Here is a 13,922-nt window from a genome sequence, read left to right as displayed (position 1 = left end):
TTCTAAACAATTTTTGACATTCTTGGGAAATTTCCATTTAAAATATTAACTGACTGCAAGCGACAGTAAGTGGTCCTTCGCATATAGCCAATGATTTTTAATTGTCAACATTCCATTAAGGATTGTTAATTAAAGGGTAAAAAGTCAAGTGTAATTTTGAATAAAATTTTGGATTGGAATGAAAGCATTTTATTGATTAACAATATAGCTTGACTATGGACTAAACTATAGCTCAGCAGACTACAGTTTACACTACAGTCCAGACTATAGTCTATTCTATAGTCGAAACTATAGTCTATTCTATTGTCGAAACTATAGTCTATTCTATAGTCAAAACTATAGTCTATTCTATAGTCTGTTCTATAGTCCAGACTATAGTCTGTTCTATAGTCCAGACTGTAGTCTGTTCTATAGTCCAGACTATAGTCTGTTATATAGTCCAGGCTATAGTCTGTTCTATAGTCCAGACTATAGTCTGTTCTATGTACAGTCCAGACTATATTACATTCTATAGTTTAGACTATAGTCTGTTCTATAGTCCAGACTATATTACATTCTATAGTTTAGACTATAGTCTGTTCTATAGTCCAGACTATAGTCTGTTCTATAGTCCAGACTATAGTCTATTCTATAGTCCAGACTATAGTATATTCTATAGTCCAGACTATAGTCTATTCTATAGTCCAGACTATAGTCTATTCTATAGTCCAGACTATAGTCTATTCTATAGTCCAGACTATAGTCTATTCTATAGTCCAGACTATAGTCTATTCTATAGTCCAGACTATAGTCTATTCTATAGTCCAGACTATAGTCTATTCTATAGTCCAGACTATAGTCTATTCTATAGTCCAGACTATAGTCTATTCTATAGTCCAGACTATAGTCTATTCTATAGTCCAGACTATAGTCTATTCTGTAGTACAGACTATAGTCTATTCTATAGTCCAGATTATAGTCTATTCTATAGCCCAGACTATAGTCTATTCTATAGTCCAGACTATAGTCTATTATATAGTCCAGACTATAGTATATTCTATAGTCCAGACTATAGTCTATTCTATAGTCCATACTTTAGTCTATTCTATAGTCCAGACTATAGTCTATTCTATAGTCCATACTTTAGTCTATTCTATAGTCCAGACTATAGCCTATTCTATAGTCCATACTTTAGTCTATTCTATAGTCCATACTTTAGTCTATTCTATAGTCCATACTTTAGTCTATTCTATAGTCCATACTTTAGTCTATTCTATAGTCCAGACTATAGTCTATTCTATAGTCCAGACTATAGTCTATTCTGTAGTACAGACTATAGTCTATTCTATAGTCCAGACTATAGTCTATTCTATAGTCCAGACTATAGTCTATTCTATAGTCCAGACTATAGTCTATTCTATAGTCCAGACTATAGTCTATTCTATAGTCCAGACTATAGTCTATTCTATAGTCCAGACTATAGTCTATTCTGTAGTCCAGACTATAGTCTATTCTATAGTCCAGACTATAGTCTATTCTATAGTCCAGACTATAGTCTATTCTATAGTCCAGACTATAGTCTATTCTATAGTCCAGACTATAGTCTATTCTATAGTCCAGACTATAGTCTATTCTATAGTCCAGACTATAGTCTATTCTATAGTCCAGACTATAGTCTATTCTATAGTCCAGACTATAGTCTATTCTATAGTCCAGACTATAGTCTATTCTATAGTCCAGACTATAGTCTATTCTATAGTCCAGACTATAGTCTATTCTATAGTCCAGACTATAGTCTATTCTATAGTCCAGACTATAGTCTATTCTATAGTCCAGACTATAGTCTAGACTATAGTCTGTTCTATAGTCCAGACTATATTACATTCTATAGTTTAGACTATAGTCTGTTCTATAGTCCAGACTATAGTCTGTTCTATAGTCCAGACTATAGTCTATTCTATAGTCCAGACTATAGTCTATTCTATAGTCCAGACTATAGTCTATTCTATAGTCCAGACTATAGTCTATTCTATAGTCCAGACTATAGTCTATTCTATAGTCCAGACTATAGTCTATTCTATAGTCCAGACTATAGTCTATTCTATAGTCCAGACTATAGTCTATTCTATAGTCCAGACTATAGTCTATTCTATAGTCCAGACTATAGTCTATTCTATAGTCCAGACTATAGTCTATTCTATAGTCCAGACTATAGTCTATTCTGTAGTACAGACTATAGTCTATTCTATAGTCCAGATTATAGTCTATTCTATAGCCCAGACTATAGTCTATTCTATAGTCCAGACTATAGTCTATTATATAGTCCAGACTATAGTATATTCTATAGTCCAGACTATAGTCTATTCTATAGTCCAGACTATAGTCTATTCTATAGTCCAGACTATAGTCTATTCTATAGTCCATACTTTAGTCTATTCTATAGTCCAGACTATAGTCTATTCTATAGTCCATACTTTAGTCTATTCTATAGTCCATACTTTAGTCTATTCTATAGTCCATACTTTAGTCTATTCTATAGTCCATACTTTAGTCTATTCTATAGTCCAGACTATAGTCTATTCTATAGTCCAGACTATAGTCTATTCTATAGTCCAGACTATGGTCTATTCTATAGTCCAGACTATAGTCTATTCTATAGTCCAGAATATAGTCTATTCTATAGTCCAGAATATAGTCTATTCTATAGTCCAGAATATAGTCTATTCTATAGTCCAGAATATAGTATATTCTATAGTCCAGACTATTGTCTATTCTATAGTCTAGATTATAATCCAGACTATTGTCTATTCTGTAGTCCAGACTATAGTCTATTCTATAGGCCAGACTATAGTCTATTCAATAGTCCATACTATTGTCTATTCTATAGTCTAGACTATAATCCAGACTATTGTCTATCCTGTAGTCCAGACTATAGTCTATTCTATAGGCCAGACTATAGTCTATTCTGTAGTCCAGATTACAGTCTATTCTATAGTCCAGAATATAGTCTATTCTATAGTCCAGACTATTGTCTATTCTATAGTCCAGACTATAGTCTGTTCTATAGTCCAGATTACAGTATATTCTATAGTCCAGACTATAGTCTATTCCATAGTCCAGATTATAGTCTATTCTATAGTCTAGACTATAGTCTATTCTATAGTCCTGATTATAGTCTATTCTATAGTCCAGACTATATTCTATTTTATAGTCTATTAAATAGTCCAGACTATAGTCTATTCTATAGTCCAGATTATAGTCTATTCTATAGTCCAGACTTTAGTCAACTCTACAGTCCAGACTATTCTATACTTCTGACTATAGTCCAGTCTATAATCTATTTTATATTCTATTCTTCCATAATCTTTATTATAGTCTAGTTCTTCTATTAAAATAAAAAATTTCCCCATTCGTCTCTGCAAACAGCGAAAAAAATTCTATCTCAAAAAGTAATTATTTTTCATCTAATTAAATTAAGAAACTTTAAAAATTTTAACATATTTTAACTGTGGGTGTTAAGAAGTCTGAAAAAAAAATCAATTTTAAAACTTCCTTTCTTTTAAAAAATTTCCTAATTTTTTTAAATTTTCAACAACATCTGTTATTCTTCTCAAAGTCTTAAAAAAATAACGTTCAATTGTTTTTGTTCTGTTAACATTAGTTACTTTTTGGTATTCATTACAACACCAACTATTATATACATGTATCTTATAAGTTTTTTATTGGGTTTCATGTTGTTGTTGCTGCGGCTGCTGCTGGTTCTGTTTCAGTTCAGAAATGAAATAAATATCTTAAAGTTTAGATCTTTTTCTATGATATTTTTGTAGTTGTTGTAATATTAAAAAGGTTTGTTGAACTTGCTATTGTTACGGCTGCTGCTGTTGGCTGGCTGACTGACTGTTTGCTGCTTTCTATTTATTGCTGATATTTTTTTTTCGATACTTTTTGGTTGTTTGATGCCGGTGTAGTATTTGTATCTTTAAGCTTTAATTTCCGTGTAGTTGAAGCAGTTGTATATGGTTACATTTGAGGCTTTTAAGAAAAAAAGTAGTGGGTACGGTTTTTTATTGTATGTTGTTGTAATGTCAGACAAAAAAGTTACCTATATTTTATTTTTGAAATGCCCTACAGTAGGGGTATTAAGACAAACTTTAGTCCCAACTACGGAATAGACTATAGACTAGACTATATAGCCAATAGACAGGACTATAATCCAGTTTAGACCAGACTATAGCCCAGACTATAATATAGACTAGTCTATGGTCCCAACTTTAGATCAGAGTGCAGGCTATAGACCAGACTATAGTTCAGACTGTAGTCCAGATTATAGTCCAGACTATAGACCAGACTATAGTCCAGACTATAGACCAGACTATAGACCAGACTATAGACCAGACTATAGACCAGACTATAGACTAGACAATAGACCAGACTATAGACCAGACTATAGACCAGACTATTGACCAGACTATAGTCCAGACTATAGTCCAGACTATAGACCAGACTATAAACTAGACTATAGACCAGACTATAGACTATAGACCAGACTATAGACTAGACAATAGACCAGACTATAGACCAGACTATAGACCAGACTATTGACCAGACTATAGTCCAGACTATAGTCCAGACTATAGACCAGACTATAAACTAGACTATAGACCAGACTATAGACCACACTATAGGCCAGAATATAGACCAGACTATTGACCAGACTATAGACCAGACTATAGACCAGACTATAGACCAGACTATAGACCAGACTATAGACCAGACTATAGACCAGACTATAGACCAGACTATAGACCAGACTATAGACCAGACTATAGACCACTAGACCAGACTATAGACCAGACTATAGACCAGACTATAGACCAGACTATAGACCAGACTATAAACCAGACCATAGACTAGACTATAGACCAGACTATAGGCCAGACTATAGATTAAACTATAGACCAGACTATAGACTAGACTATAGACCAGACTATAGACGAGACTATAGACTAGACAAGACTTTAGCCCAGACTGTAGAATTGATTATAGTCTGACTACAGACTAAATTATAGCCCTGACTATAGACTAGACTATTGTCCAGAATGTTTACTATACTATAGTCCAGAATATAGGCTAGACTATTAATCAGACTATAGTCCAGATTAAAAACTAATTTATAGTCAAGACTTCTGGTTTTGTTCTAGTTCTGTTCTAGTTATATTCCAGACATCAATTATGTCTTTGTCCTTTTCTGGTTTTGTTCTAGTTGTGTTCTAGTTCTGTTCTAGTTCTGTTCTAGTTCTGTTCTAGTTCTGTTCTAGTTCTGTTCTAGTTCTGTTCTAGTTCTGTTCTAGTTTTGTTCTAGTTCTGTTCTAGTTCTGTTCTAGTTCTGTTCTAGTTCTGTTCTAGTTCTGTTCTAGTTCTGTTCTAGTTCTGTTCTAGTTCTGTTCTAGTTCTGTTCTAGTTCTGTTCTAGTTCTGTTCTAGTTCTGTTCTAGTTCTGTTCTAGTTCTGTTCTGATCTGTTCTAGTTCTGTTCTAGTTCTCTTCTAGTTCTGTTCTAGTTCTGTTCTAGTTCTGTTCTAGTTCTGTTCTAGTTCTGTTCTAGTTCTATTCTAGTTCTGTTCTAGTTCTGTTCTAGTTCTGTTGTAGTTCTGTTATAGTTCTGTTCTTGTTCTGTTCTAGTTCTGTTTTAGTTCTGTTCTAGTTCTGTTCTAGTTCTGTTCTAGTTCTGTTCTAGTTCTGTTCTAGTTCTGTTCTGGTTCTTGTTCTGTTCTGGTTCTGTTCTGGTTCCAGTTGAAGCGTATTCTTATATTCTTCTCTGCCTAATAATATTTCTCTTTCTGGTTCTTTCTAATATTTTTTAAGAATTGTTATTTTTTCATGTTTAGTTTCAAAAGTCAAATATATTACTCTTTCTTCAACTACTAGAACCACCAACTATGTACGTCATATAAACATTATTTTTTACTACTTTAACTTTTTATTATTTCTTGCAATCTTGTGGCTTTTGTCTTGTATATTTTTTTCTTATAAATTTAAAGGTAAAATGTTAAAAATTATTATTACTATTTTAATTTTTTGTTGTTTATTTCCAGATTTTATATACAATTTTATTGTTTGCAAGCGGCAAAACAGGTTTGTTACTATTTTTTTGTGTTATTTTATAGATTTTAAAGTATGAAAAAACGTACTAAAAAAAGATATGATATGAAATAGAACTGAAATTAGGTTTGGAATTCTTTTAAAATAAATTATATTTTTTTGTAATTTAATTGAATTTTGATGTTAGAGGAATGTTTAGGAAGGCTTTTTTATTACTGTTTAAAACTAACTGGTCCACTTATTGTTTTACTTAGCAAATATTAGGGGGAAATTAATTTGTTTTAAAAGTTTTAAAATATTAGACATTTGCTGTCATTAAAACTACCCACAAAGTGTAAAAAATTATTTAAAAGATTTAAATGTTTACATTATTAGTTTTTAACAGATTTTCAAAAATGATTTATGTAAATTATTTTTTTTTTTCAAAGTAATCTTGATTAATGAAAAACGATTAACATAGAATATGTTTTGCAAACTACAGCTTAACATGACATCATTTAAAGGCAACGTCATAAATAAATCCAAAACAAACAAATTATTTAAAAAATAAATACATAAAAACAACAACAACAAGTGATAATAATTGATTATAATTTATAAAGAACAATTTAGCTTAAACCAAATACAAATCTAGAATATTAAATAAAAAAAAAAATAAATTGAAAAATTGTTTAAAGGTCTTGTCGTTCAATTCAGTTGTTTTTCAAATTATTTTAAATAAATTCAATATAATGACAGTTAAATATTTTTAAAAAGCATATAATAATGTGTAACGAATTGCAAACAATTTTTAAATAAATTTATGCAATTTTGGTGTAATAACAAATAAATTACTAAAAGTGCCAATGTAAAAGTCATATGAATTTTAATGTTTTTTTTGTGTTTGTTTAAAGGACGTTTTTTCAATACAAAGTAATTTTTTTTTTGCAAAAATACAGACAAATATTTTTAGCTTAACAAACAATTTGACAGTTTGAATTCATCAATCTAACGAATTGACAGCAATTAATGCTTTTATCTCGGTATGTACAATAACAGTAAAACCTTGAATCAATTATTAAAATTTTTAAGAATATTTTTTTATGAAATGTTTAATTTTTAAGAATTTTTTAAAAATATTATTTAATTTACTCAATGATACTCTATTTATAGAGAACCCACTGTATTTCTATCATTTATTTGTATCGCAATTTATCTGGGGAGGGTTTAAAAAGTTTATGAATGTAGTTTAACTAGAGATAAGTCGTTAATGGTTCAAGGTTCATTTACACAAATCCACCTTTCCATTTCAATATTTTAAATAAAATTTGTTGCATTTGTTTGCGTAATATTTATGTGAAATATTTGCAAAAGTTCTATGAATAGAGAATGATTTGTCGTATACAAAAAATGTTTATAAAAACAATTTTGTATTGACATTTGCATAAACGTCATTTCAAGTGCCGATTTAAGGTGTTAATTTTGCGTATAATAGTTTGATGACAAAAGTTTTTACAAAAATTTTAATTTTATTAAAGAAAATAATGAAATCAATTTAGTTTGAAGAAAAATTGTATGTTTTAAAAATGTTGTTAAGTATTTATAATACTATTATAATGTAATAGAATGCATTATAATACTATTATAATGTAGTAGAATGCATTATAATACTATTATAATGCAGTAGAATGCATTATAATACTATTATAATGCAGTAGAATGCATTATAATTGAGTTACAATGTGGCATAAATCATTATTATTAAACTATAACAATGCAGTATGTATTATAATTGAGTTATAATGTATTATAATACATTATAATTGTATTATAAGGTAGAAAAATGCATTATAATTGAGATATAATGTAGTAGAATGTATTATAATTGAGTTATAATGTAGGAGAATCTATTATAATTGAGTTATAATATAGGAGAATGCATTATAATACTATTATAATGTATTATAATGCATTACAATTGAGTTATAATATATTATAATACATTATAATTGTACTATAGGGTAGAAAAATGTATTATAATTGGATTATAATGTAGGAGAATTTATTATAATTGAGTTATAATGTAGAAGAATGAATTATAATTGAGTTAAAATGTGGGATAAATCGTTATAATTAAACTCTAATAATGCAGAATGTATTATAATTGTGTTATAATTAAAAATTGTGTTATAATAATGTATTATAACAAATTATAATTCTATTATAATGTATTATAATGCACTATAATTAAGTTATAATATATTATAATACATTATAATTGTTTTATGAGGTAGAAAAATGAATTATAATTGGGTTATAATGTAAAAACTGTATCATAACTGCATTATAATGTAGCAAAATTCATTATAATTGGGTTATAATGTAGAAGAATGTATTATAATTGTATTATAATGAAGAGGAATGAACTATAATTGTATTATAATTTGGCAAAAATGATTATAATTAGCTTATAATACAGAATAATGTATTATAATTGTATTATAATGTAGAAGTATTCATTATAATTGTATTATAATGTAGAAGAATGCATTATAATTATATTATAATGTAGAGGAATGTATTATAATGTATTTTAATGTAGATGAATGCATTATAATTATAGGAGAATGCATTAAAATGATATTATAATGCTGAAAAAGGTATTATAATTGTATTAAAATGTAGTAAAATGCATTATAATTAGGTTATAATGTATTACGATACATTATAATTGTATTATAATGTATTAATGTATTATAGTATATAAAAATACATTATAATAGCATTATAATGTATAAGAGTTCCTTCTAATTATGTTTCAAAGCATTAAACTAAATTATATTATGGAAATTTTCCTAGTTTTTAGCAAAAAGTTTTTTTATTTCCGTTTCATCTAGCTGACTTCATACGGCAAATATTTCTTTAACTTTAATGCATATTTCCTTGAAATTATTCTCCATTTAGTAGCGGTCATAAAAAACTATAACAAATTCTTGACAAAAATTTGGGTTAATTCATACAGAAAAAATGTCTGTGGGTGTACTAAAAATCTATAATAAAAATTTTAATTTTTGTCTTTCTTCTCACTTCAAATGACCTCCTCAACTAATTGTAATACTTTTTATTCTCTCTACTTAGAATAATTTAGAAACATTCACACGTTGCTGGCAATGTTGTCAACGTCGTCATAGTTTGCTGCATCATCATCACATTATCACGTCCGGCTAACGGACACTCATTCTTAGTTGTAGAAATATATTTAAGACACAGGATATTTAAACAAATTATTAACGCTCTAAAAATACATACACATACTTGAATAATTACTGTATTAAATTAATGACAGGTGTGTGCTGGCTAGCTAGCATGCTGCAGTTAGTATCTTAGACAAACAAACTACTTTGGTTTTAATTTATATTAAATAAAAAGATTGTGAGTAAAAAAACAGAAACAATTAAATAATTGTCATATATAAAAGTAGAATTAAAAAAAATATGAAAAATATGCTCTAAAATGTTTAGCAACAATTATCTAATTGTGACTGACAGCTGTCATAGTTACATAGAGCAAAAAAAAAACTGTCATTTCACTTTAGTTTTAATTATAAGGCGTTCTCTACTCGTTACTCTAATGGAAACTATTAGGAAAAAACACAAAGTATTGTAGTAAAAGTTATGAACTAAGGAGCTAAAGTATCACAGAAAAAATAGTGTCAAATGTTTGATTGACTGATGGTCTCAAATCAAAATGTAGGTTGCAAGAATAATATGAAAAAAAAAAAACTAAAGAAAAATTTAATTAAATTGTGTATGATAAGAGTGTTAAAAAAATATATAAGTTAAATATAATAAAGAAATGAATTGATGTTGTGGATAAAAATACATCATCATTCGTTTATGGCGAACAGATTGTTTAACACGATTATTATTACAATTTTTTATAGAATTAATTGTGCATGTAGTACTCGTACATAATATGGGTTCAGATATCAACATTTAGACATGATGATGATGATGACATCGTTTTGATAACATTGACATATAGCAAAAACAATATGTAGATTATTTTATATGCATTTTGAAAATAAAAACCTGCAGTGGATAGATGTCATCATCATCATCATGGATACAACTAACTTTTTTATAAGCAGATTATAAATATAAACATAAATAGGCTGAAACCAAAGGAAAATTTCATTCAATTCTGATTTGAACTAATTTTATTAGTTTCAAAATTGTGTTATAATGCATTATAATTAGGTTATAATGTATCAAAGTGCTTTAAAATTATATCTTAATGTTTTATAAGGCATTATAATCATGTTATAATGCATTATAATTGCGGTATAATGTATTATAATCCATTATAATGGATTGTATTGTATTATAATTGTGTTATAATGAATTATAATCCATTATATTTATATTATAATATGTTATTATCCATTATAACTGCATTATAATGTATTAAAATGCATTATGATTAAATTTTGATGTTTAGAACACATAATAATAATGTTGCAATGTATTATAATGCATTATAATTGTGGTATAATGCTTAATAAATAATTATAATAGATTGCATTGTATTATAATCGTATTATAATGAATTATAATCCATTATAACTGTATTATAATGGATTATATTCTATTATAATATAATTATAATGTATTATTATTCATTATAACTTCATTATAATGTAGTGGAATCCTTTATAATTCTGTTATAATATAACGTAATTCATTATAATTGTGATATAATTTATTATAATGCATTATAATTATGTTATAATGTAAAATATTGTATTATAATGTATTAAAATACATTACGATTATATTTTAATGTTTAATAAGGCATTATAATCGTGTTATAATGTATTATAATTCATTATAATACATTATTATTGCGTTATAGTGTACTGTGCTCTATTATAATTCTATTATAATCCATTACAATTGTGTAATAATTTATTATACTTCATTATAATTGTTTTATAATGTATACTCTGCTAATGTTGTGTTATAATGCACTATAATTCATTATAATTGCATTCATCTTTATCTTCCTCATTATAATTAAATAAAAATAAATAACAATCCTAGTAATCATCACCGTTTGACCCACAAAATGTAAAATATTTTTTTGCAAATTACTTTTCTGTGTTCCTACTTTCTTTCTGCTAACATTTGCTAGCTGTCTGCTGCTGTTTTTTGCAATAAAATAATAATGTCTGTATCATTAGATTTTTTTTCCTGACAATTGCATGTTTAGCAAATTATATTCATACATACATACATATACAAATTTGTATATATTTTTTTAATGTTTTCTATTTCAATAACAAACTAGAACGGATTTGCATTTTATACAATATTTGTTTTATTTAACTAAACAACAAATAAATGTTAATGTCTAGCATTGTTTATTGGGTTGTGATTCCTTTTTTTTTTACAATGACCTGTAAATACCCATAATCATGTGGCTTCTCAGTGGGTGACTTAAGTTCCACTTTTAGTATAATTTGTATAAAATTTTAACAGCTTTTGATAAATTTGTTTTGGGCAAAAGAGTGAGTGGCAACATACACTTAATTTAGTTGTTAAGTGCAATCTGCAATCATTTGCAGCAGCAAAACTATTTTGTGTTCATACATATTATTGTTTAAAGCTTAATTTAAATATTTGTTTTATGTAGTTCTATATATTAAGGAAAATATTTGCAGATGACCTTATTTTTTTAGTTTTTCTAATTTAACTTTGTTGAATAGCCTGTTGTGGTATGTCATTGTGTTATGTGTCTTAGAAATATGACATTTTATTGTTTAGAATTTGCTTCTATTAAATATGTGTGTGGACACATTCTTATTTAATATTAGAAATGTTGGAGCTGACATCATGGTTTGATTATCACAAACATTAAAAGTTTTAGTACATATTGTGAGAGAAGAGAAATCAGAGTTTAAGAAAATTTTATAAAAATTCTTTAAGATTTGTTTCAAATGTATTAAAGCATGTTATAATTGTGTTGTAATGCTTTATAGTACCTTATAAGTGTGTTATAATGAATTATAATAGACTATTATCATGTTATAATGCATTATAATTGTGTTGTAATATATTATAATTCATTATAATTGTATTATAACAAATTATAATGTATTATAAACTATTACAAGTGAGTTATAATGTATCATAATCCATTATAGTTCTGTTATAAAGTATTATAATCCATTATAATTGTGGTATAATGTATTATAATTTATTATAATTGTGCCATATTGTATTATAATCCATTATAATTGCGTTATAATATATTATAATCCATAATAATTGTATTATAACGTATTACAATCCATTATAATTGTATTATAATGTGTTATAATCTATTATAATTGAGTTATAATGTATTATAATTCATTATAATTGTGTTATAATGTATTATATTCCATTATAATTCCGTTATAATTTACTATTATGCATTATAATTGTGGGACTATCTATTTTAATCCTAAAATTTGCATTATAATCTATTATAATTGAGTTATAATGTATTATAATCCATTATAATTGTGTTATAATGAATTATATAATCCATTATAATTTACTATTATGCATTATAATTGTATTATTGTGTATTATAATCCATCTAATGTATTGAAAATCCATTATAATTGTGTTATAATGTATTATACTCCATTATAATAGCATTATAATGTATTTTAATCCTTTATATTAGTGTTATAATGTATTATTAGCCATTATAATTGTATTATAATGTATTTCGAACCCTTATAATTGAGTATTAATACTTTTTAATCCATTATAATCATGTTATAGTGCATTATAACCAATTATAAATGCCTTATAATCCTGTCTTAAAGTGTTATAAAGTATTTAAATCTTTTGCAATACTATTGACATCATTCTTCCAAATCGTAAATAGTAAATTTTGGTTCTTACTTGATATTCTTTCATGTAAAAGAAAACTTTTACTTGCAAAACTTCAATTGTCCTTAATATTTATGACAAATTCTCTTCTGTTGCAAAAATTCCCAAGTTTTTTTTTTGCACAATTATGACACACAATTTCTGCTATAAAAATTCTGATGTAAAAGTTTATTTTAATTAACTTGTTGGCAAACAATGTAGTTCATTCAACGTTTTTCGAAACTTTATTATCTACAAGTTTTTGAGAAATTTACAATTCATTTAAATATAAAATAAAAATTACATTTCATTTATAACATTTGTCATGCTTTGTTAGAGATTCTCTGTTTAAGATAAAATTACAAATGTTTTGTTTAGTTTTTTTTTCAAACTACTGTTTTTGACTTTTCAAATGAAAAACCTGTCATTACCATTTAACACTTGGTTAATAATCGTATTGTATTACCAAGAATAAAGACTTTGTAATTGCATAAGGTTTGTTTTTTGAATGTATGTTTGTTTTGTAATGTTGCTACACATTAACAATTTAAAACCTTTTGGTTTCTTAGTTAATTATAAAGACTTTTGTTAACCCTTTAGGGGTCTAAAAAAGTTAAAAATATTAGAAATTTTTCTTCTTCCGCTTTAGTTTTTAAAGGGGTTAAAATTCTTTTGTAATTTCATACAGCTTTCTTTCAAGGTTTGTTAAAATATTTCTTTTATTCTCTTGTTTTAAAAGACTTAATAATTTACCTTTCAACTGTATCACATTTCCTACAATATTATTAACACTAATTTAACCGTATTAGCCGTTTAACAATAGCTTAAGTTTAATGGTCAAATTTAAAGCAAAAAAACTAAAGTTAAAAGAAAATAATTTAATTTTCTATTTAACTTTAAGTTCATTCATTACCTTTATTAAAAACTTTCCCATAAAT

At 26.6% G+C, this 13,922-nt stretch overlaps 1 protein-coding gene across 1 annotated transcript in view; it reads left to right on the top strand.

The window, feature by feature from the left end:
• Nucleotides 1–13,922, top strand: part of LOC119604259 (protein unzipped) — a 94,755-nt gene that overhangs the window by 28,598 nt on the left and 52,235 nt on the right. The window contains exon 3 of the mRNA XM_037956757.1: nucleotides 6,073–6,112. The gene's annotated coding sequence lies outside the window, so the exon portion shown is untranslated. The remainder of the gene's footprint in view (nucleotides 1–6,072; nucleotides 6,113–13,922) is intronic.

The sequence above is a fragment of the Lucilia sericata genome, unplaced genomic scaffold, assembly GCF_015586225.1.
Source record: "Lucilia sericata isolate MDLA Ls3-8-SP2 unplaced genomic scaffold, ASM1558622v1 Contig000376F_arrow, whole genome shotgun sequence".
NCBI lineage: Eukaryota > Metazoa > Arthropoda > Insecta > Diptera > Calliphoridae > Lucilia > Lucilia sericata.
The sequence above is the reverse complement of the archived record's forward strand: the minus strand, read 5'-3'. Positions and strand labels throughout refer to the sequence as shown.